The following is a 25,311-nucleotide window of genomic DNA, read 5'->3' on the forward strand; positions in this document are numbered from 1 at the left end:
CACAGAGAGAAAACAGAAAATCAAATAAACAGAGCATGAATATGCTGTGGGTCAACTTCATGTGTCCTAATACTAGTGTAAATGGAGAACATTAAGGGAGAGAATTGGGAAGAGAAAAAAGAAGGAGAAATAATGTCTGCACTTTTCCCAACTTTGATGAAAATTATAAACCCACAGATGCAATATATATACAACAAATTCTATACAGACACTGAAGAATGAAAACAAATCAAATCCTGTCAATCTAGTTTGTTATAGTGAACAAAATCCTCTTCCAAAATTCAAGGAGAAATACAAATATTTTCATACAAAGAAGGAAAAATTCATCACAAGTAGACCTGAACTAGGAGAAAAATTAAAAAGATCTACCAGAAGAAAAAATATGCCGGGCGTGGTGGTGCAATCCCAGCATTCAGAAGACTGAGACAGGAGGATCGCAGTTCGCAGACAGCCTCAGCTACTACTTAGTGAGGGCCTTGGCAACTAGGTGAGATCCTGTTTCGAAATAAAGAATTTTTAAAAAGGGGCTGGGGGTGTGGCTCAGAGGTAGAATGCCCTGGGTTCCATCCCCAGTACCAAAAAATAAAAAAGAAAGAAAGAAAAAAGAAGGCCAGATGAAAATACGGATCTATGCACAGGAACAAAAAGCACTGGAAACTATTTAACTACACGGGAAAATAGGACTTTTTTCTATTTAAATCTCCTTGAAATGACAGTTTAAATAATAATTATAACAACATAACATGGGGTGTATAATATATACAGATGACTACAACAGAACAAAGTCTAGGAGGATAGAAATGGAAGAACACTGCTAGAAGACTTTTATACTACACGAGAATCAATATAGTAACACTGGGAGGTAGACTAATCAGAAGCAATACTAAAATAAGAAAACAAAGAATTACAGTTAATATGCCAATGATGTTGATAAAATGAATTTTTTTGGGGGAGCAGGTCTGGAGATGGAACCCAGGGTCATTCTACCCCTGAGCTACACCCCCGACCCTATTTTTTATTCTTTATTTCGAAACAGAGTCTCACTAAGTAGCTGAGGCTGTCCACAAACCGTGATCCTCTGGTCTCAGGCACCCAAATGCTGGGATTATATGTGTGTTTTTTCATGCCCAGGTAAAATGAAATTTTTTTTTTAAAATTCAGATAATCAAGCCGGGCATGGTGGCTCACATTTGTAATTCCAGCATTTGGGAGGCTGAGAAAGGAGGATCTGGGTTCGAGGGCAGACTCAGCTACTTAGTGAGGCCCTCTGCAACTCGGTGAGACCGTTTCAAAATAAAGACTAAAATACAGGGCTGGGGGTGTTGCTTGTAGGTAGAATGCTTCTGGGTTCCATCCCTAATACTGCAAAAAAAAAAAAAAAATTCAGTTAATCAAAAAAAGGGCAAAGAAAAAAAGGAGGGAAGGACGGGGGTCAAATAGAAAACAATAGCAAGATAACAGACTCAATTTTATATACAAAGTAAGCCATTTAAATGTAAATGGCAGGCCAGGCATGGTGGAGCAGGCTTGTAATCCCCGTGATTGGGAGGCTGAGACAGGATTGCGCTGGTTTGAAGCCAGCCATGCTGGCTTAAGAGACTGTTTCCAAAAATTAAAAAAAAATTTTTTTTAAGTATAAAAATAGGTCTGGGAGTGTAGCCCGAAGGTAGAAGGGCTTCCAGGAACCCCGGTACCACCAAAAAACCAGATAGATAGATAGACAGATAGACAGATAGATAGATAGATAGATAGATAGATAAATGTAAATAGCAGCCATGCATGGTGTTGCAGGCTTGTAATCCCAGCATTCAGGAGGTTGAGACTGGAGGATCTCAGTTCGAAAGCCTCAGCTACTTAGTGAGGCCCTCTGCAACTTAGTGAGACCCTGTTTCAAAATAAAGAACAAAAAATAGGGCAGGGGGTGTAGCTTGGAGATCAAAAGCCTCTGGGTTCCATCACCAGACCCACACACAAAAAATGTAAATGGCCTAAACCATAAACATTAGAGATTATTTGAATGGCCATAAAAGCCAGACCCAACTATGTCCCACCTACAAGAAACACACTTTAAATAGGTACAAAGAAATTCAATATAAAAAGATGAGGAAAGGTATACTATGCTAGTACTAATCCAAAGAAGGAAGAAATAGCAAATTAGAGCTCAAAGCAAAGACTATTTCAAGGTATTTCATGAGGATAAAGGGATTAATACATTAGGGGCACATAACAACCCAAAAGTTTTTCTCCCTTATAAAAGAACTTTAAAATACACAAAGCAAAAACTGAAAAGATCATGAGAACTAGATAACTCCTAGTTAATTTGGTCAAATGATTTTAATCCCCCTCTTACAATCTAGATATTGAACCTGTGGTCTTACTCATGATACACATTACCACTGAGCTATGCCCCTGCCCTCACGTAATAGTTAACAGAGCAAGTTAACATAAAAAAATCACTAAGATTTGAGTATCACTATCAACTAACTTAGCCTAATTAATATTTATGGAACACTTGCTGTGTGTGGTGGTGCACACTTGTAATCCCAGCATTTGGGAGGCTGAGAGAGGAGGATCCAAGTTAGGGTTCTCCGCCAGCCTCTGCTACTTTTTTTTTTTTTTTAAATTGGTGCACTGTAGTCATGTATCACATTGGAATACAAGACTTGAGAGGATATACAAGCACACATCATCCAATTAGCCCTCATCCAGCCCCATCCCATTCCCTCCCCCTCCCTGGATCCCATGCTTGTTTGGTGATTAACTTTGATACATTTGTTTATGTACCTCCTGCATTTTAAAGAGGCTCCATCCTCCCCTATTCCATACCCTCTGATTAGTCACCTTAGTTGCTTCACTATAGGGCCCTTTCTATAGCTTGACCTCTTCCTGTTGCCCCTTTCCTCCTAGTTATTGCTGATTAGGGGAAGCATCTGGTTTTTATTTTCTGTGATATTTCTCTGTGCATGCCACGTTGCAAGTACGGATCCCACTCTTGATGGCCCCAGTAGTGGCCTGGCTACCCGGTGGACTGATCCAGACCTCGCTAGCTCAAGCAGTGGCCTTGCCTCATGAGAGGCCCCGATTCTGGTCTCGCTGGCCCCGACACCAGCCTAACCCCTCGGCTGGCTCTGATCCTGGCCTTGGTGGCCCCAGCATCGGCCTCGCCTCAAGGCAGGCTCCAATCCCGGCCTCGGAGGCCCCAGTACCGGCCTTGCCTCACCGCAGGTTCTGATGCCGGCCATTGGCCCCGGCACCAGAAGCCTCTGCTACTTAATGAGGCCCTTTGCAACTATGGGAGACCCTGTTTCAAAATAAACAATTTAAAAAAATAATTGGGGGTGTGGCTCAGAGGTAAAATGCCCTGGGTTCTACCCCCAGTACCGCAAAAATAAATAAATAAATAAATTATGGAACACAACACAAAAGAAACAGAAAAATCATTCTTTTTATATGTACACAAACATTTATTAAGACAGGCCATATTCTGTACAATAAAATAGCTATCAATAAATTTAAAGGAATTTAATCATATCAAGTATTTATTTGATTACAAAAGAATTAAAATTCAGTAACAAATATCTGGGTAATTCCTAAAGATCTGCAAATTAAATAACACCCCTTTTTGAGGAGGGTATTGGGGATCAAACCCAGGGGTATCCTACTCCTGAGTTACATCCCAAGTCCTTATTTTTTTATTTTGAATCAGAGTCTTGCTAAGTTGCTGAGGCTTGCCTCAACCTACAATCCTCTTGTCTTAGCCTCCCAAATACTGGATTATAGGGATGCACCACCACCCCTGGCTAAATAATACTTTAATCTAAATAGCTCATTGAGTAAAGAAGAAATCAAAAGGAAAATTAGAAAACTTTAAACTGAAAAAAACTCAACATATCAAAATTTGTGGCATACTAAAAGGAGAAATTATAGCATTAAATCCCTGCATTAGAAAAGGAAAAAGGTTAAAGAAAAATTACCTTAGTTTCTACCTTTAGGGAAAAAAAAAAAGGGCAAATTGAACCCAAAGAAAGAAGTAAATAATAAGGATAAAGTAGAAATCAATATAATTAAAATACAGAAAAATCAGTGGAAACAAACACTGGTTCTTTGGACCATCGATAAAATTGATACAGCTCTAGCCTGTCCTCATAGGAAAAATATTAAGAAGATACACATTACCAATATCAGAAATAGCAGAGCTGGCATCTTACAAAGTCTAAAGATATTAAAATAAAATAATAATAAACTGGCTATCCATTTGTAGAAAGTTGGATCTGAATCCTTATTTCTCATCATGCACAGGAATCAACTCGAAATGGATCAAAGACTTAGAAATTAGACCAGAGACTGTGAAGTTATTAGAGAAAGGTATAGGATCTACACTCCAACATATAGGTACAGGGAGTAACTTTCTCAATAAGACTTCCAAAGCGCAGGAAATTAAAACAAGAATTACTAAGTGGGATCTCTTCAAACTAAAAAGTTTCTTCTCATCAAAGGAAACCATCAAGAACCTAAAGAGGAAGCCTACAGAATGGGAGAAGATCTTTACCAGCCACCACTCTGACAGGGTGCTGTTATCCAGAATATACAAAGAGCTCAAAGGACTCTACACTAGCAAAACAACCCAATCAAGAAATGGGCAACTGAAATGAATAGACATTTCACAAAAGAGATACAAATGGCCAATAGATACATGAAAAGATGTTCAACATCACTAGCCATCAGGGAGATGCAAATCAAAACTATGCTGAGATTCCATCTAACCCCAGTCAGAGTGGCAAGCATAAAGAAGTCAAACAACAACAATTGCTGGCGAGGATGTGGGGAAAGAGGAACTCTTTTACACTGTTGGTGGGAGTGCAGAGTAGTTCAGCCACTATGGAGATCAGTATGGAGATTCCTTAGAAAACTGGGAATAGATCCACCATTTGATCCGGCTATACCACTCCTGGGTATCTTTCCAAAGGGGTTGAAATCAGAGAACTACGTTAACATATGCATACCCATGTTCATGGCAGCACAGTTTGTAATAGCCAAAATATGGAACCAACCTAGACCTCCATCAACAGATGAGTGGATTGCAAAATTATGGAAAATACACACAATGGAATTCTATTCAGCTATAAAGAAATATAAAATATTAGCATTTGCAAGAAGATGGAAGGAACTAGAGAACATTATGTTAAGTGAGATTAGTCAAGCACAGAAAGAGAAGGGACATAGGTTTTCTCTAATATGTTCAAGCTAGGGAGTAGTGGTAATACCAGAGGGATTCCAGATGATGGAGGGGAAATCTCAGCAAAGCTTGAACGGAAGGATAGGAGAGGAAGAAAGCTGAGGTTGTTCAATGGAGGAGCTACATACGAATATAGCATAAATACAACATGATTAACCTGGACACTCTCTATTGGGGGGAAAGGAAAGGAAGGAGGAAGGGCATGAAGCACAATGTAAATGTAAACCACTCTCAATATGTTCCACTTAAAAAAAATAAAAATTAAATTAAAAAATAATAAAATAAAATAAAATAATAATAAAAAGATATTATAATTTTAATATATTAAAATAATAAAAGGAAATTATAATTTTAATATATTAAAATAAAAGGATATTATAATTTTAATATATTAAAATAAAGGAATATTATAATTTTAACATATTAAAATAATAATAAAAGAATATTATAAATAACATGCCAATACATTCAACAACTTAGAAGAACTGGATAAATTCAAACCTACCAAAAGCTCATTCAAAAAAATACAGATAAAATGAACAGTGATATATACATTAAGAAAATTACACACTTACTAAGAAATTATACTTCTCACTAAGCATTACTCAGACATCAAAACCAGACAAAAATATCACATGAAACCACAAACCAACCAGGTGTGGTGGCATACACCTGTGTGTGCACCTAGTACTTGGGAGGCTGAGACAGGAGGATTGCAGGTTCATGGTCAGCCTCTGCAACTTAGTGAGGCCTGCCTCAACCTAGTGAGACCTTGTTTCAAAATAAAAAAGAATAGGAAGCCAGGCGTGGTGGTGCACGCTTGTAATCCCAGCATTTGGGAGGCTGAGACCAGAGGATCATGGTTCGCAGACAGCCTCAGCTACTTAGTGAGGCCCTCTGCAACTCAGTGAGACCCGGTTTCAAAATAAAGAATAAAAAATAAGGCAGGGGGTGTAGCTCAGAGGTCGAATGTCCCTGGGTTCCATCCCCAGACCCCCCCCACACACACACACAAAAAAGAATAGGGATGGTGGTGTATCTCAGAGGTAGAAAGCTCCTGGGCTGAATCCCCAGGTGCCATAAAGGGGTGGGGAGGGAGTGAGAGAATGAGAATGAAACCACCACAAACCTTAGAACACAGAGGTAAATGTTCTAAACAAAATTTTATTAAATCACATACAGCATTATATAAAAAGGATAATTATATCACAACCTAAATGAGATTTATCTTAAAAATACAAGATTGGTTGAATATCCAAAAATCAACCAATACAATCCACCACATTAACAAAATAATGAAGAACATGTATATCTATATATACAAGAAATACATGTGACAAAATTCAAAACCTATTTAACCAAAAAAAAAAAAAAATCCTTAGCAATGTACAAATACAATGGAACTTCATCAACCAGATAAATATCTATGGAAACACCTCATACTTTGTGGTCACAGACCAAATTTTCTCTGATTATGGTAAGAAACAAGAAGAAACAAGAAGACAAGGGTATCCACTTTTGCCATATCTCTTCACTAGTGTACTGAAGATTCTAGCCAGTGCAATATGTAAAGGAAAAGACACAGAATGCGCTATCGTTTGTAGCTTGAGGGTCCACCAAAGGCCCATGTGGTGATGAAGGCTTGGTCCCTCAGGCTATGGCACCACTGGGAGGTAGTGGAACCTTTAGGAGGTTGGGCCTAGCTTAAGAAAGATCACTGCGGTCTGCCCTGGAAGGAGATTTTTGGGACCATGGTTTTTCCTGTCTCTTTCTCTGTGCTTTCTTAAAGTAAGCACCCTTTCCACCATGCCCCTGTCATGATGTACTGTGCTGCCACAGGTCCAAAGCAACAGAGCCAAGCAACCTCTGAAACTGTGAGCCAAAGTAAACCATTTTTCCTAGATTATCTCATGTAGAAAACATTCAGATTGGTGAAGTGAAACTAACCACATGATCATTTATTTTAGATCCTAGTACAAAAAAGTTACTAAAAGCCAGGCATGGTGGTGCCTACTTGTAATCCCAGTACATGGGAGGCTAAGATAGGAGGATCGATCACAGTTTCGAGGACAGTCTCGGCAAATAGTGAGATTCTTAACCTAGTGAGACCCTGTTTCAAAATAAAAATAAAATAGAGCTGAGGTATATAGCTCAGAGGTAAAATGCCTTTGGGCCCCAGTGCCACAAAAGAAAGAAAGAAAGAAAGAAAGAAAGAAAGAAAGAAAGAAAGAAAGAAAGAAAGAGAGAGAGAGAGAGAGAGAGAGAGAGAGAGAGAGAGAGAGAGAGAGAGAAGAAAGAAAGAAAGAAAGAAAGAAAGAAAGAAAGAAAGGGAGGTCGGTCAGGAGGGAGGGAGGGAGGGAGGGAGGGAGGGAGGGAGGGAGGGAGGGAGGGAGGGGAAGAAAAGAAAGAAGTTACTATAATGAGTGAGTTTAGAAAGGTTGCAGAATATAAGACCATTATTTTAACAATCAATTGTATTTCTATATACTAATAACAATCTGAAATTGAAAATTTTAAAAAGTCATTTATGACAACATTGAAAACTAAAATACTTCTGAGTCAAAAGACTCAATACTGTTAAGATTCAATTCTCCCCAAGCAAATCCATAGATGGGAATCATTCCAATAAAAAAAACAAGTAGGTTTCCTTAAGTAGGGAGAATTCCAATAAAAAACCAAGTAGGTTTCCTTGTCAAATGTGACAAACTTATTCTAAAATTCAGAAGGAAGAGGAGAGCTCAGAGGTAGAGGTGTTCTTAGCATGTGCAAAGCCCCCCCCCACCCACACAGATACACATGAAATGCAAAGTGCCTAGAATACTCTAAAGAAAAGTTGGAAGATTAACACAATTTGATTTTTACTTCAAAACTTATTTTAAAACTACATCAACAAACACAATGGGCTATTGGTACCATGACACGAAAACAGATAAAGGGGCCAAGTGACTGGAAAAGCATTGCTAATATATACATATAAACAAGTCATTTTCAATAAATGTTTAAAAGCAATTCAGGGAAAAAAGATTTTCATCAAATGTGCTGGAACAAACATATATACACTGGATATTTCATTTCCTGCAGTTCAATTAAAAAAAAAAAAAAGATCGCTAGTCAATAGATAAAATCATGCAAAAAAGTTAACTCAAAATAGATCACAGACCTAAATCTAAAATCTGAAGCTATGAAATTTCTAGAAATAAAAAGGCACAATTTATGAAATGAGTTGATAACTGAACTTCATCACAATTAATCATTTATGCTCTTCAAAAAAAACAATATGAAGACAATGAAAAGACAAGTCACAGATTAGGAGAAAATATAAATCATGTCTAAGTGATTGTATATAGATGACAAAGAATTCTCAAAATAATGAACAAAAAGGTTGAGATATACATATTAAAAATAAGTACATGAGATGATGCTGAACATTCTTATTTGGAAATGACTTGCTGGAAAATGCCAATTACAACTACAATGTTAGAGGCCAGCATGGTGATGCATGCTTATGATATCAGTACTGAGGAGGCTGAGACAGGAAGATGGCAGATTCACAGCCAGCCTCAGCAAATTACTGAGGCTCTCTGCAACTTAGTGAGACCCTGTTTCAAGACCCTAGTGAGCCCACAAAGATGTATGGAAGGGCAAGAAATGGTATAGCCATGTTGGACATCGTTTTGGGAAGCAGCTTGTTTCTTATTAAACATACACTAACCATATACTCCATCCTATTTACCCAACAGAAATTAAAACTTATGTCCATAAAAAAACCTGCACACAAACATGCTTAGCAACTTTATTTGTAATAGCTTAAAACTAGAAACTACCTAAATATTTATGAATAGGTGAAAGGATAAACCAGTTATGGTATATTCATAAATGGAATAACATTCAATAATAAAAAAACAATTAACTCAAATTATAACTGAGTCAGTCTGAAATTAATTACGGTGAATGAAAGAAGACAAACTAAAAACAAATATAGAAAATTTTAGGCCAGGTGTTGTGATGCACTATTGTACCTTCCATACTTGGGAGACTGAGACAAGAGAATTGCAGGTTGGAGGCCAGCCTCAGCAACTTAATAAGGCCCTCAAAAAATTTAGTGAGACCCTATTTCAAAATATAATAAAGCAGGGCTGGGAGTGTAGCTCAGAGATAGAACAACCATGGGTTCAATCCCCAATACCACAAAAAAAAAGGGGGGAGGGAAAGGAAAAGAAAAATAATAGGAATAGTGTCAAAAAAGCAGATTGGTGGTTGCAAGAGCACAGAGTATAGGAATTAAAAAGGAAGAGTTCCAAACAGCCCCAAGGAAACATTTGGATGTGATATATATGCTCTTTATCATGATTATAGTGAGGTTTAATGAGTGCATATAAACATCATAACTTAATAAATTGTATACCAGAGCTGGATTATGGTCAAAATAGTCTATTTGCTTCCATACCAGGAAGTTGCTATTTAGCCGTTTTAATTATACTTAAAGTCCAATCTTTCTTCTAAGAGTCTTTTCCTCTTATGCATTTCTCATCAGAGTTCACTAAATTCTATCTCGTTGACCTATTCAGACTTCTGCATACTATTTTTATGGTTTATGTCTCAAGAAACCAAAACATTTTTTAGCAATCAGATTAAAAACAATTAGCACTACCATTGACCACCACTTGAAAAGCTTAAAGACCAACATATATTTCATAATAGTTATGATAAAAACCAAATCAGAACCCTTAATCATGAGTCCTTTGAGATGACAAATTTTTATCAACTAAAGAAAGCACCTCTAGTTATATAAATAACCTTTAGTTTTGTAAAAAAAAAAATACACCTGAAAAATCCAACTGCCAAAATAAAACTTTTACTTAAATTTTTACAACTTTATAAACAATGCTTTTTATTTCCTTATGTAATGTCAAATTTTCAATTGATTCCTAAACCACGGTTTGCAACAAAGTGAATAAAAAGGCAGCAAAGTCTTTAAAACTGTTTAAATATTACTAACATGGTCACTCTCAGAAGCAAATGTCTACTTACATCAAGTTTTAATAATAATCTTGCATGAACTTCTATATTTAACTTTCTTTATATAACTTTGAAACTTAATTTGTTTAAAAATTCTAATTACAGGAAGTTTCCAATGGCCGGCAGGTTCCCAAGGACTGACAAAAAATTTAAGGGCCTTGTTTTATTCTGGAAACTACAGACTCCTACAACAGAAAAAGACAGTAATACTAAAGTAATAGCTAGAGGTAAAAATCCAATTTTACTGCAAAGTTATAAATTTAAAATGTCACAGAACCATGTAGCAGGGGGAAAAATGCAAGAAAAATTGATGAAATCCACACCGGGCATGGTGGGGCACGATTGTAATCCCCACGCTTGGGAGGCGGGGACAAGGAGGATGGCGAAGGTTTGAAGCCACCCGTGCTGGTTTAAGAGACCCTGTTTCCAAATAAAAATATAAAATAGGTCTGGGAGTGTAGCCCGGAAGTAGAAGGGTTTTCAGGAACCCCAGTACCACCAAAAAAAAAAAAAAAAATTGATGAAATCCAAACCATAAGTGCTTTCTGAAGGGATTAATACCCGGTAGTAGAGCCATACAATGAGTACTATTCAGCAATAAAAAAGAACAAACTATTGATATATGCAACTATGTGAATAGATCTCAAGGGGATTATGTAGAATAAAAAATTCAAACTCCAAATTTGGTACTATATATTCCATTTCTTAAATGTTCTCAAAATGACAAAATTATAGTGATGGATGAACAATTTGGGCTGCCAGAGATAAGAATTAGAGATGTAATCATAAAAGGGGCAGTATGAAAGTTTCTCTGTATGATGGAACAGTTCTTCATCATGACTGCAGTGGAGATCATACATATCTATGCATGTGAAAGAAGTGTCACAGAACTATGTAGCAGGGGGAAAAAAGTGCAAGAGTCTGGAATACAAAAAGGTCAACACTTCAGTTAATAGTATTGTACAAATGTCAATATCCTGGGTGTTTTTGTTTGTTTGTTTAGGTACTGGGGATGGAACCAAGGGGCATTTCACCTCTAAGCTGTACCTCCAGCCATGTTTATTTTCAAATGGAGTCTTGCTAAATTGCTGTTAGCCCAAAATCTGCAATCCTCCTGTTTCAGCCTCCCAAATACTGGGATTGCAGGTATGCGTCATGCCACCACAGTTGCCTTATTTCCTGATCTTGATAATGTACTACACATATTTAAGATGTTATTGAGAGAAACTGGGCATTCAGGAACTCAACAATTCATGTGACTTCTTATAAATCTATAATTATTACATAATAAAAAGGTTTTAGAGAAAAAAGTAGAAGTTACAGAGGCAAAAAATTAAACTATAATTGATAAATTTAATTACATAAAAGAAACTGCATACATAGAACAAAAAAGAGATTGCAGGTTTATTTTTACTTATTTATTTTTGGTGGTACTAGGGATTGAACCTAGAGGCATTCTACTCTAAGCTACACTCCAAGCCCTATTTTATTTTTCATTTTGAAACAGGGTCTTGAAAGGTTGATGAGAGTCTATCACTCCTTGCTGAGGTTGTCCTCCAACCTGCAATCCTCCTGTCTCAGTCTCCCAAGTACTGGGATTAAAGGCATACCCAGCTCTGAGACTACAATTTTTTTTTTAATTAGAGAATAAAAGCCAGGCACGGTGGCGCACGCTTTTAATCCCAGTACTTGGGAGGATGAGACAAGAGGATCATGCAGGTTCGAAGCCAACCTCAGCTACTTAGAGTGAGGTTCTCAGCAACTTACTGAGACCTTGTTTCCAAATAAAATATAAAATAAGTCTGGGAGTGTAGCCCGGAGGTAGAGTCTCTGGGTTCCATCTGAAAGAAAGGGGGGGAGGAGGGAGGGAGGGAGAGAGGGAAGGAGGGAGGGAGGGAGGGAGGGAGGGAGGGAGGGAGAAAGAAAGAAAGAAAGAAAGAAAGAAAGAAAGAAAGAAAGAAAGAAAGAAAGAAAGAAAGAGCAGGCCAGGCGTGGTGGCGTACGCTTGTAATCCTCGCGCTTGGGAGGCAGAGACAGGAGGATTGCGCAGGTTCAAAGCTAGCCTCTCTGGCTTAAGAGACCCTGTTTCCAAATTTTAAAAAATACAAAAAAATAGGTCTGGAAGTGTAGCTCGGAGGTAGAAGGGTTTCCAGGAACCCCAGTACCGCCAAAAAAATAAATAAGAAAGAAAGATTTCTTAGACATTCAAAGCACATTAACATCAATTTTTCAAAATTTACTAGAAGGATTGAAAATCTTTTTGGAATATCCTCAAAAAAATGGGTAAGAGTAAAGGATAAGAAAATTGGGCAACTAATTAAACAGAGTGATATTCAACTCATACCTGTGCTCCATAAAGCACAGAGGAAATAGAAGTAAATTATCAAAGAAAAAAATATAAGGAAAAACTTCAGAAGTAATTGATATAAGTAGCACTCATATAAAAATTGTTGATAAACACACAAAACTATAATACGTACAATGTAAATGCACTCCCAGATGTGATAGCATAAATTCCTTGAAGAAATTATCTTAATTTTAAATACTTTCAATAGTTAACATTATGACCTGGTACATCTTCCTAATGTTTGTTGAATAGAGCTGAAGTTTCAGGATATATATAATAGCTAAGGTTATAGATAACAGGTTATAAATAACATTTTACTTCACCCACTATTTTTATTTATTTATTTTGTAGCACTGGGGATTGAACCCAGAGGCATTCTTCCTCCGAACTAAACCCTCTGCCCTATTTTTTATTCTTTATTTTGAAACAAGTCCTCACTATGTAACTAAGGCTGGCTGCAAACCTGTGATCCTCATGTCTCGGCCTCCCAAGTACTGGGATTACAAGAATGCACCACCATGACCACTTCGCATCCACTATTCTTTGTCAAGCACTATCATGTGTGTGTGCTTATGTAGAAATAAAGATGAGAAGATAAACTTTCAATCATACTTTGAAATAAAACATTTTTCTGAAAGGTTGAGATGAGCATCCTATATTATAAACTCCTGATTAGATGTTCCTATACATTTGAATTAGTCCGTCCACAATTAAAAAGTAGTATTTTAAACTAGGCATGGTGGTGCATACTTGTAATCCCAGTACTAGGGAGACTGAGACAGGAGAATTGCAGGTTATAGCCAGCTTCAGCTCCTCAGTGAGGCCATCCACAACTTAGTGAGATTTTGTTTCCAAATAAAGAATTAAAAAATAGAGGTGGGAAGTGTAGCTCAGAGGTAGAATACCCCTGGGCTCAATCTCCAGTACCCAACACACACACACACAAAAAAAAAGTACTATTTTCAATTTAAATTTTTTTTTACTTTATTTTGAGGGGAATATGAGCTGTTTTTATTACTTCAACATATCATATATTAGTTCTTGTTTTTAAATTAAACCTTTTAAAGGGTTTTTATATTAAATTTATTTTTGGAACAACTTATTTGCATTTGCTTATTTTAAGAATCTTTAATATGTTAAGTCAGGAATTGGCAAAACATGATTCCTAGGTCAAATTCTACCCATTGCCCAATTTTGTTAATAAAGTTTTCTTGGTACACAGCCATGTCTATTCATTACAGTATGAGTATCCCTAATCTAAAATAAATCTGAAATCCAAAATGCTTCAAAATCCATGTTTTTTAACACCTCAAGTGGAAAATTCCATGCCTGATTTCCTGTGATGAGTCACAGTCAAAATGTCAAAACGCAAGCACAGCCAGGCATGGTGGTGCACGCTTGTAATCCCCGCGCTTGGGAGGAGGAGACAGGAGGATCGCGCAGTTTCGAAGCCAAGTGTCGCTGGCTTAGGAAACCCTGTTTCCAGAATAAAAAATTAAAAAATAGGTCTGGGATTGTAGCCAAGAGGTAGAAGGGTTTCCAGGAACCCCAGTACCACCAAAACAAACAACAAACAAACAAAAAAAAAAACCAAACAAACAAAACCCCGCAAGCACATTAAAAATACTGTATAAGAGCCAAGTGTGATGACACACACTTGTAATCCCAGTACTTGGGAGGCTGAGACAGAAGGATCGCAGGTTCGCAGGCAGCCCAGCTATTTAGTGAAGGCCCTCTGCAACTTAGTGAGACCCTGTTTCAAAAATAAAGAATAAAAAATAGGGCTGAGGGTATAACTTGGAGGTAGAATGCCAGTGGTTTCAAGTCCCAGTACTGCAAAAGAAAAAAAAATTGTATAAGAAGCCTGGTGTGGTGGCGCATAACTGTAATTCCAATACTTGAGATGCTGAGACTGAAGGGTCACAGGTTCAAGGCCAGCCTTAGCAACTTAGCAAAAACCTCAACAACCTAGTGATACCGTTTCAAAACAAAAATTAAATAGGACTGGGGATGTAACCCAGAGGTAGAATTCCCTTGGGTTCAGTTTCCAGAACCCAAAAAAAAAAAAAAAAAAAAAAGAGGTACAAACTGGGTATGGCACAAATGCCTATAATCCCAGTACTTGAGGAGCAAGACAGGAGGATCACAGATATGAGGACAGCCCTCAGCAACCTAGATGAGACCCTATTTCAAAACAAGAAATAAAAAGGGGCTTGGGGTGTAGCTCAGAGATTACATGTCCCTGGGCTTAATTCCCAGTCAGTGTGTGTGTGTGTGTGTGTGTGTGTGTGTCCCTCTCTCATATACACACACATACACAATCTTATAAAATTACCTCAGGCTATGTATATAAGTTTAGATGAAATATATATGTAGTTCAAGTATAGACCTGAGTGGTGGTTTAATTGGCTTTTCCACAGCATTGACCAAAATACCTGACAAAAACAATTAACATGGAGGAAAAGTTTATTTGGCTCACTATATCAGAGGTACAGTCCATAGTTGGCCAACTCCAAGGCAGACAGATATCCAGGCAACATGGCTTGGTGGAGGAAAGCTGAGCTCAATTCAATGGCAGCAGGAAGCCTAGAGCCAGACAAGAAGGGTCCAGGGATACCTAGTCCCCAAGGTCATACTACCCAGTGCCCCCCCCACCTAAATTACTACCCAGTGGATCCATTCAAATTATTAATCCTTCAGTGAATTTATCCAGAGATGAGACTAGAGCTCTAATTCTCTCATCTCTAAATACTGGGATTGGGGGACATGCTTTCAACACATTAGCCTTTTAAGGATACATCTCAAACTAAACCATAACAGGCCTCATGTCCAAAATATCTAATTTATATAAAAATATTTACTTTTTTTGCAGTAGTGGGGATGGGACCCAAGGGCCTCCGAGCTACACCCTAGCCCTACCCCCCCCCCTTTGGTGGTACTGGGGTTTCTGGAAACCCTTCTACCTCTGGGCTACACTCCCAGACCTATTTTACACTTTTTATTAGGAAACAGGGTGTCTCAATGCTGGCTTCGAGCCTGCACAATCCTCCTGTCTACGACTCCCAAGTTCGGGGATTACAAGCGTGTGCCACCATGCCTGGCCCCCTGTTTTTTTATTCTTTACTTGGATACAGGGTCTCACTGACTTGCAAAGGGCCTTATTAAGTAGCTGATGCTGACCTGGAACCTGTGATCCTCTTGTCTCAGACTCCCAAATGTTGAGACTGCAAGCATGCACCACCATGCCTGGCTAAAAATATTTCATACTTTTAAATATGAAATCTTGAAGCACTTCAGATCCCAATTATAGATTTAATGAAAATTTCTTTCATTCCCTTTTTTGGTCAATTAGCCTTCTATAAATGTGCTGTTCTTATGCTTAATATATAGTCAGTTTCCCAAGGAGGAAAGCTAATTACTCAAAAGGGAAGTTCTCAGCTAAGAAATGTGCTAAATTCTCAAAGATCATCTGTAAGTCTGTTTTTAGATACATGTTCTGCACAGAAATTTTTAAAATGATATTTAAATTCTAGACTTACTCCTCCAAAAAAAACCTGGAGGAAGAAATATAGCCCAACAATAGTTTTAACACTAGTCCTAAATCCTATAATCTTTTTCTTCTTCCTAAAATCTCATTACCAGAAATGTCAGCAATTCTAGCGAGACAAAAGCAGTGGCAACAGCAGGGAGCTTGACATTGTACTGTATGACTACACTAAAAGCATCTTTTCATATTTCAACAGAAATCACCAAGACCTTAGATACAACAGTTCTGACAGAAAAAAAATCATTATTTTACTACAAAATAAGTTTTCCAAATAATAAAAATCAACGTTATATAAAATGCAAAGAGGACATGGTAGTGCATGCTTGTAATCCTAGTACTTGGGAGGCTGAGACAGGAGTATTGCAGGTTTATGGCCAGCCTTAGCAACTTGAAGCCCGCCACAACTTAATGAGACTCTGTTTCAAAATAAAAAATAAAATAGGGCTGGGGGTATAGCTCAGAGGTACAATTCCTCTGGGTTCAATCCCCAATAAGCCCCCACCTCAAAAAAAAAAAAGAAATGCAAAGAACCTAGAGGGTTTTCCCCCTTATTTTTAAATGTTTAAGTGGTCACAGTAGCACATGCTTATAGTCCTAGCTCTATGGAGGATGAAGCCCAGGAATTTGAGACCACCCTGGGCAACATAGTGAGAATCTGTCTCAAAAAAGAAAAAAAAAATATTACCTTGTTTCTGGCTTTTGAACTTTTTAAAAAAGGAAGACATATGTAATTAAGCAAGCACTTCTCCAAATTGAGGAATATTTGAATAGAAACTTTTAATATATTTGTGAAAAAACAATCATATGCCATATACTGTTCTAATCTTGGTATATATAAATGAAAATGTCCTTGTCCTCGAAATTAATACAGCCTAGTGAAAAGAAACATATAATATACACAAATTCATATATTAAATATTATATGGAGATAAATGCTATGAGGGGGAAAAAAGCAAAGTAAATGACGACTGAGAGTTACCAGTTTGAGTAGTCAAGGCAGAACTCTCTGAATGAAGATGTCTGAGTAAAGACCTAAAGAAGTGAGAAATACAGAATTGTGTAGGCCTCTGAGGGAAAGAGAAGTACAAAAGGCTTGTAGCAAGTTATCCTTTAGGAGTTTTAGTCTAGCTTTGGAAAGCTCCGACTTAGGCAGCTTTTCCGTAACAGTAAGACTTAAACCTAGCCACATGGGTGGCACAACACTGCAATCCTAGCACTTGGAAAGCTGAGACAGGAAGATCACAGGTTTAAGGCCAGCCTCAGAAATTTAGCAAGGTCTTCCACAACTTAGTGAGACCTCATTTCAAAATAAGAAATGAAATAGGGCTGGGGGTATATGTAGCTCAGAGGTAGAATATCCCTGGGTTCAATCCTCAGGGAAAAAAATTAAATTAAATTAAATTAAATTAAATTAAATTAAATTAAAAAAGGCTTAAAACCTCTTAACGTGACCCTAGTTGTTAATAATTCTGGTTTTGTACACTGCAGGATATTTAGTAGCATCCCTGGTCTCAGAACATCAGACACTACTGGTACCCTCAGCCACAAGTTATAACAATCAAAAGTGTCTCCAGACACTGCAAATGCCTACTACAGGACACAATCATGCCAGACTGAAAACAACTGCTCTAGTTCTACTTGCTGAGATCAAACAACAATGATGACAATGTTTGGGCATTTAGCATAACCCTGAAAAGATACTAATAAGCACTTCATTTCTCAAAACTATCCCCACTTTACAGTTGAAAAAAATAGAAGCTTAGCGCTGGGCATGGTGGCGTACGCTTTTAATCCCAGCACTTGGGAGGCTGAGAAAGGAGAATTGTGCACGTTCTAAGCCAGCCTCAGCTTAGTGAGACTCTCATCAACTTAGTGAGACCCTAATTCCAAATAAACTATAAAATAGGTCAGGGATGTAGCCCGGAGGTAGAAGGCCCCTGGATTCCATTCCTAGTACCACAAAAAATAAAGAAAGCTTAGAGGTTAAGCTACCTGCCTGAAATCATATAGTTAACTAAATGGTGGGTGTGATCCACAGAGGTCAAGTTCAGAGCATATGCTCCTAAACTCAATCAAACAAGTCTGACTCAAACTAAGTTTCAATTTCTTCACCAAGGGACAATTCTCTAAATATTTGGAGACAGCTGTTAGTGTGAGATTCCTTAACACCTACCTGGAGCTGATCCAATATTTCTTAAATTCTTAGTTCCTAAAGCTTACAAAGCATGCAACTTGCTCATATTCTTTCTCCTCAATATACACAGAACTAAAGACAACATTCTCAGTATACAGTAGAGTGCCTCTATTCTTCCAGTAACTGAGAAATTTTGGGGAGTTAGGGGAGAGGGAAAAGGATGAAGAAAAAGAATATTATAGACTGTTTTCTAACAAGTTTACTTACAACCGCCACCCTCAGGTGTTTTTTCATGTGATGCTTGTAAAGCAATGCTACCTTTCAGGTCTTGCATAAACTCCTAATAAATGCATTTACATTTAGCCCAAAAGTCCAGTCTCATGGATCATCTTGGATCACTCAGTATACTGTTTACTATTCATTTTTCTTCACTGTTAGCTGTAAATTTGCTTCCTTCAGAGGAGCAACAAAACAAAGCCACCTCTTAAGGTCAATCGACTTTGGATGGGGTTATTCAAAATCAAAAGTGGGTTTAACCCAAAACCAACTAGTGGATAACTAGTTCCCTACATTACATTCAGTGATACAGAAAAAACAAAAAACCTTCACCAAACGCTAAGCTTAAGTCTAAATTTATCATATTGCCACTGGTCTAAGTCCATCAGAGAAAAATAAAATCTACTTTTAACAAACCTATGCTACATTTTTTTAATCTCTTTTTTGCTTCAAGTTTACTATAAATTATCCTTTTCATATTTGTTCCCAAATATTATACCTGTTTCAAAATCAGCCCGCAATCTTCCATCTTCAGAAGTTGTTACATTCTCATGAAACCAAAGATCACAAATATTAACAATAATTTTAAATGTTACACAGTAGTTCCTTACATAATATATTTTAAATGGCCCAGATGGCAACTTGTTTAACTACATGCATGCTCCACCTCCATGCCTATATTCATTTTTATTTTCTTCTTAGCAGTACTTTTGTTGGTAGTGTTTGTGGTTTGCTCTTCCTCTTTGATAAAGAAGCTTGAAAGTAAGAGATGGGGTTTGTCCCTCAGTGATGCACATTATTATTACACTTTCCTGATTACCTTCTTATCTCAAATGTTATCTGAATAACATTTTGGTTTGTGTTAGCATTTCTGAAAGGTCACTTGAGCCCTACTTTAAAATAATTTTTTATATTTTACTATGGTGTGTGTGTGTGTGTGTGTGTGTGTGTGTGTGTGTTTACTTTTTTTACTAGGGACTGAACCCATAGGCATTCTTTCTCTGAGATGTACTTACAGTCCTTTCTTAATTTTTTGTTTGAAACAGGGTCTTTCTCAGTCGCTGAGGACAACAGGAGAGTCTTGAACCTGGGATCCTACTGTCTCAGCCTCCCAAGTACAAGGATTTTAGGCATGCACCACCATGCCTGGCAATTTGGTTCATTTTAAAAACATATGCAGCTCTTTTAAGTGATCAGTTTAAAATCACAATAAGAATCTTTTACTCTCAGAAAAATATCAAAATTGCATTTTTACTTAACTACATAAGACTTTCTTCCTTTTTGAAAAAATCAATCTATGAAATAAAGTTGATCACTTTTCTGATCGAATATCAAAATAATTCAAATTAGTGAAATAAATTATAAAGTATATAAATACTATGTAATTTATATACTATAGTATATAAATACTATGTAATTCAATTATGCTATAAAAATGATTTCATGACATAAAGGATTAATAATTTTTTAAAGATCAGGTTATATAACTACATACAATATCTGGACATCATTTTTAAATTTACAAGTATAACTTTACATATTTATATATATATATACAGGAAAATGGGTTAAATATCAAAATTCTACCTTTAAAAAAGTCTTATTTCAATAGTAGAATAAAATTTTTTATTTCCTTCTATGCTTTTCTGGGCTGGCCAAATTTGTGAAGTGAGTATGTACCACTTTTACATTAAGATAGGCATTATTATCTTAAAAGGATCAGCAGTTTTAGAGGAAAGTATTCTAAAAGCTATTAAGATATAAAGGTCAAGCTTGAGATTCTGCTTTTATAATTCTATTACTATTATAAGCTTATGAAATTATTTCTGGTTCCAAAAGCACAAAAATATATGGACAAGATACCACTAATCTAACTACATATACAAGTTTTAACAACTATCAAGATGACTATCCAAATTTTTTGAAATTAAAGAGGAGAAAATTAAAAGAATTTCATTATATTTTTAAAAAAGGATGTTCTGAATTACTTATCCATTTTAAAAATAATTTCAAGATACTTAATATTCCTAAAGTCCCTATAAAATAAAGGATCAGCAGGATAGTGGTAATGATGACATATGGAAAAATATGAGTTAAAATGTTTAAATTGTGCTAAAAATCAGGAAAACACTGTCACCTGTTATGATTTAGAATCACACAGCAAGAACAATTATCTTTATTTAGAAAATCTTATCTGGTTGAAATCATTTTGTACTATTTCAAAACTTATCTAGCTTATTGTGTTTCACTGGCAGTAACTATTCATAGTGCATGTTCTACAAGACTAGAAAAAGTCATTTTAACCAATTAGAGCTTTACCATTCAAATATTTTTAGTCTTGTAACATACTATTACATAGAAGTAGTTCAATTAATTTTTAATGCACAAAAAAGTAAAAATATATTAAACTCCATCCTTAGGAAATTATTTCAATTATGACATTTCTATCTTGAATTTTATTTTCAAAAATATCAAACATTTCAAAATTAATCTTAAGTTTTATATTCATAAAACAGTATCAATCATAATACATTCTCAAAAAACAATAAAAAAGTATCAAAACCATGAACACACTCCATTTATTTTAAATAAATGATCTTTTCATTCTATAAATGTAAATGATCACAAAGAAACAAAGGTCAACATTTCTCTCTCAATTTCTCTTTCATATTCATATATGTATATAATTATAACCCAAAGATTCATGTAATAAATGAATACACACCTTCCTTTAGTATATGCCAAGGTAGACACACAGAAACAAGAAAAAAATTTTGAAATCAGAGTATAAAGGGACTCTGCTCTTTCAAACAATGCAGCACTGAAAGCCAGGTCAGCATCCTTGAGCATTACTAGCAAACTTTAGCACAACTGATATTTCCATCATCTTCAAGATTCTTCTGAACAATCAGAAAATTTCCCAGTCTCCCCTACCTCACCTGTCCACAGACTTCCTTTAGCTTTCCTCCCTCTAATGTGTAATATGGCTGTTGCGGATATTTAGGCTCTAAATGTTCAGAGAATCAACCCCCTCTCTATATTAATTCAGTTCATTTTCTCACAGACACTGACTCAGCCGTGGGTTGTGCAGCACTGACGTTTCTAACCAAACAGCATCGTGTGAGCTGTGATCATCCCATTTTTCCATCTCTGAGCAGTGATTGGATATTGTAACTGATAGACAGATGGAAGAAAACACAGGAGATGAGGGCTTAGAAATATGTAGATATGTTGCCAAATGCCATCTGTAAAGCTAATTCTAGCTCTGACAGCTTGCCAGGTTTTAGAAAACTAGGATACAAATAACTTTCCTTTTTTTTTTTTCAATGTCTGTGTATCCATTTTGACAATAAAGTTTCTTTTTAAAACCAAAGGAAAAATATTATTTGTACTTTAAAAAATCCACTCAAGGACTATTCTTTTAGGCAACCAAACGTTTCCATTCTAAACTGCTGCTGAACTATAAAGCAACTTAAAAGGGAAACTGGAAAGCTGGTACTTCGTGCAGCCTCAGAAGAAATGAGCATGCGTATTTCTATGTGGGAATGAAACCCTGCGGCAAAGTCTGATATTGAATGTATGATGCATTTATCTTTAGTAACCTGAGAAGACTGCGGAATGGAGTTTTACATAGTCATATTCTGCCCAACTCAAGTATTCAAGAGATTTTAGCATATTTTCTAGCTGTATAGAAAAGGTGCCTTTTTATCTTAAATAACAAATACTCATTTAATTTACTAGGTGCAGTGGTGCAGAGTCTGTAATCTCAGCTACTTGGCGTGCTGAGGTAGGAGGATGGCAAGTTTGAGGCCAGTTTGATCAACTTAGGGAGACACTGTCTCAAAATAAAATAAAAAGAGCTAGAAAGATAGCTCAGTTGTAGAGTGGCAACTGGTTTCAAGCCCCATGACTTTAAAAACAACAAATCCAACCTCCTCTAATTGACAAATTAAATTTGTCACAATTCAGGCCAAATATACTTCTTTAACTGAAATGACTTTTATCATATTAGCTACCAAAGCACTGATGAAACAAAATCAGCCATGAGTTGTTACCTTCAGCTGGGTTAGGGGTAAAAGAATTTCACTGCAACTGGACTATTATAATAAATCATTTAAAATTTGAAAAAGAAAAAGAATAAGAAACTTATTTACAAATTCCAAGCCGGGCCTGGCGGCACAGGCTTGAAATCCCGCATTCGGGAGGCCTGAGACTGGAGGATTGTGGTTGGCGGACAGCCTCAGCTACTTAAGTGAGGCCCTCCACAACTTAGTGAGACCCTGTTTCAAAATAAAGAATAAAACATAGGGCAGGGGTGTAGCACGGAGGTAGAGTGCCCCTGGATTCCAACCCCAGACTCGCAAAAAAAATTAAAATAAAAAAATAAATTAAAAAAATTCTAACTCTGACTGGGCATGGTGGAGTACACCTGGAATCCCAGTACTTAGGGAGGTTGAGACAGCAGTATCACAGGGTTATGGACAGTCTCAGTAAGTACTGAGACTCTCCTCAACCTAGTAAGACCCTATTTCAAAATAAAAATAGGACTGGGGGTATAGCTCAGAGGTTGAATGCCTCTAGGTTCAATTTTCAGTAGCACACACACACACACACACACACACACACACACACACACAAAATTCCAACTCTGCCATTTACAAGTTGAATGGCCTTTGAGCAAAGTTGTTAGCCTCACTTTTTTCATCTACCAAGTGGAGGCAGTAGTACTACTCAGAGGTCCACCTTCAGATCCAGCCAAGATAATCTCCTAAAAATCCTAAAAGTTTGGCAGAAATGTCCTCTGCCTATCTTAATATTCTAACCATCTAATGATTAACTCATGGCTTCCCCCCCCCCCTGTGGTACTGGGGATGGAACCCAGGGGCATTCTACTTCCAAGCTACACCCCCAGCCCTATCTTTTATTCTTTATTTTGAAACAGGGTCTCACTGAGTTGCAAAGGGCCTCACTAAGTAGTAGCTGAGGCTGTCCATGAACCATGCTCCTCCTGTCTCAGCCTCCCAAATGCTAGGATTACAAGTGTGCCATGCCCAGCATCTTATTTTCAAATACTCAGGTTAATATTGATTTCTTTTCTAAACTTTATTTTGTAGCTCAGTACAACACTTTAAGTGCCAGATAGTCCTCTGATATATGGGATCAAGGCATTGCTTAATAGTATCCTGACACACTGTAGAATTTTTCCTGAAATGAGGGCAAGTTCTCAGTAAAACTGCTGTTAGTTTTTCAAACCTTACAGTCTGTTTACTATCAATGGACCTTACAGTTTGTTTACTATCAACTTTAAATGTTTTAAAGTCTAACTATACTTTAAATATTTTCCTTAGTTATAAGTTCCTAAATACATAGGATCAAGAAGATCTCTAAAAGTCAGCTGTTCTTTACTAGGCAGATTTTTCACAAATGATACATAAACATTCAGGATTTCACAGTCTTTCCATAAAAAATTTAAATAAACCTATTGATATTTATTTTCTACTTTTTCCACTAAAACAACCCTAAATATTGCTGCAATCACCTTAAAACAGCACCAAAAAGTTACTTATAAAGGGCTAGGAGCATAGCTCAATGGCAAAGCCATATTGTATGCATGTAGCTTTTATAAAGCAATCAATAGACAAATCTCCACTATACAATGCAGTATTGAACACATCAGCAGAAAAATATCAAGAATTAGAAAGGATAACATATAATTCATCTAAAAATATATATAACACAGTAGATATAAATCATACAATAGGATAAAACCCAATATCGCTTAAATCTCAAAGACTATTATCCATGACACTCAGAAAAAGAATTAGAGCCCCACTGGAGAACACACACACACACACACACACACACACAAAGACAAAAAATGCTGTTATTATTTGGCATATAATTATAAACTAAGTAAACCTCACATTAATACTTTAAGATCATCACAGTAAAAGTTGATAATAAAGGCAAACATTTTGTCAGAAGACTTAAAAGGTACCATCATATTTTCTAGCTGTAATATAAGTTTGAAAGTACCTAAATTATTTGTCTAAAACTACAAAAAAGATTTCAATATCGTGGAATGTTTTTCTCAAAAAAGCTGGTATTTGTTATAAGTGATCAGGAGAATTTTATATTCAATTAAGTTAAATGTTCATGACATCCTCTAAGTATGTCATGATATATTCTACTCATCAAGCAAAAGCCTCTGGAAAACATGCTTACCTACCTGTAACATGTGATGTTTATAAGCTGTCAATGAACACCTTGAAATATCAGATCACAAAATAAAAATTTAAAAATAACATATAGATAAGCATAAGCTTTTGAAATCAATTTCAGTTCATGCCTCAAACTTTATATGAGGCTGGGCATGGCACAATGCCTAAAATACCAGTACTTGGGAGGCTGAGACAGAAGGATCAGAGATTTAAGGCCAGCATCAGCAATTACCAAGACCCTTTTCAAAATAAAATAGGGCTTGATGTATATCTTGATGTATATCTTAGAGGAAGAATGCCTCTGGATTCAATGCCCAATGACACAGGTGAGGAGAGTTTTGTATAAACCAGTGAGTCATTCCACAAAGATTAATTAGAATGGGGTAGCATGACAGCACAATATAAATTCACAGCCTAAAGTATATGGAGGAAAAACCTGACATAAACCTATAAATTATCATGTGTAATCTACACACATAATGATGTATTTGGAGCACAAAATAAATTCCTATTACAGAGTTTCAAATACAA

At 36.5% G+C, this 25,311-nt stretch overlaps 1 protein-coding gene across 1 annotated transcript in view; it reads right to left on the reverse strand.

The window, feature by feature from the left end:
- Window positions 1–25,311, reverse strand: part of BTBD10 (BTB domain containing 10) — a gene marked incomplete at both ends in the record, with an annotated part of 55,015 nt that overhangs the window by 29,291 nt on the left and 413 nt on the right. The gene's annotated exons all lie outside the window — the stretch shown is intronic.

The sequence above is a fragment of the Muscardinus avellanarius genome, assembly GCF_963383645.1.
Source record: "Muscardinus avellanarius genome assembly, chromosome: 1".
Lineage (NCBI taxonomy): Eukaryota > Metazoa > Chordata > Mammalia > Rodentia > Gliridae > Muscardinus > Muscardinus avellanarius.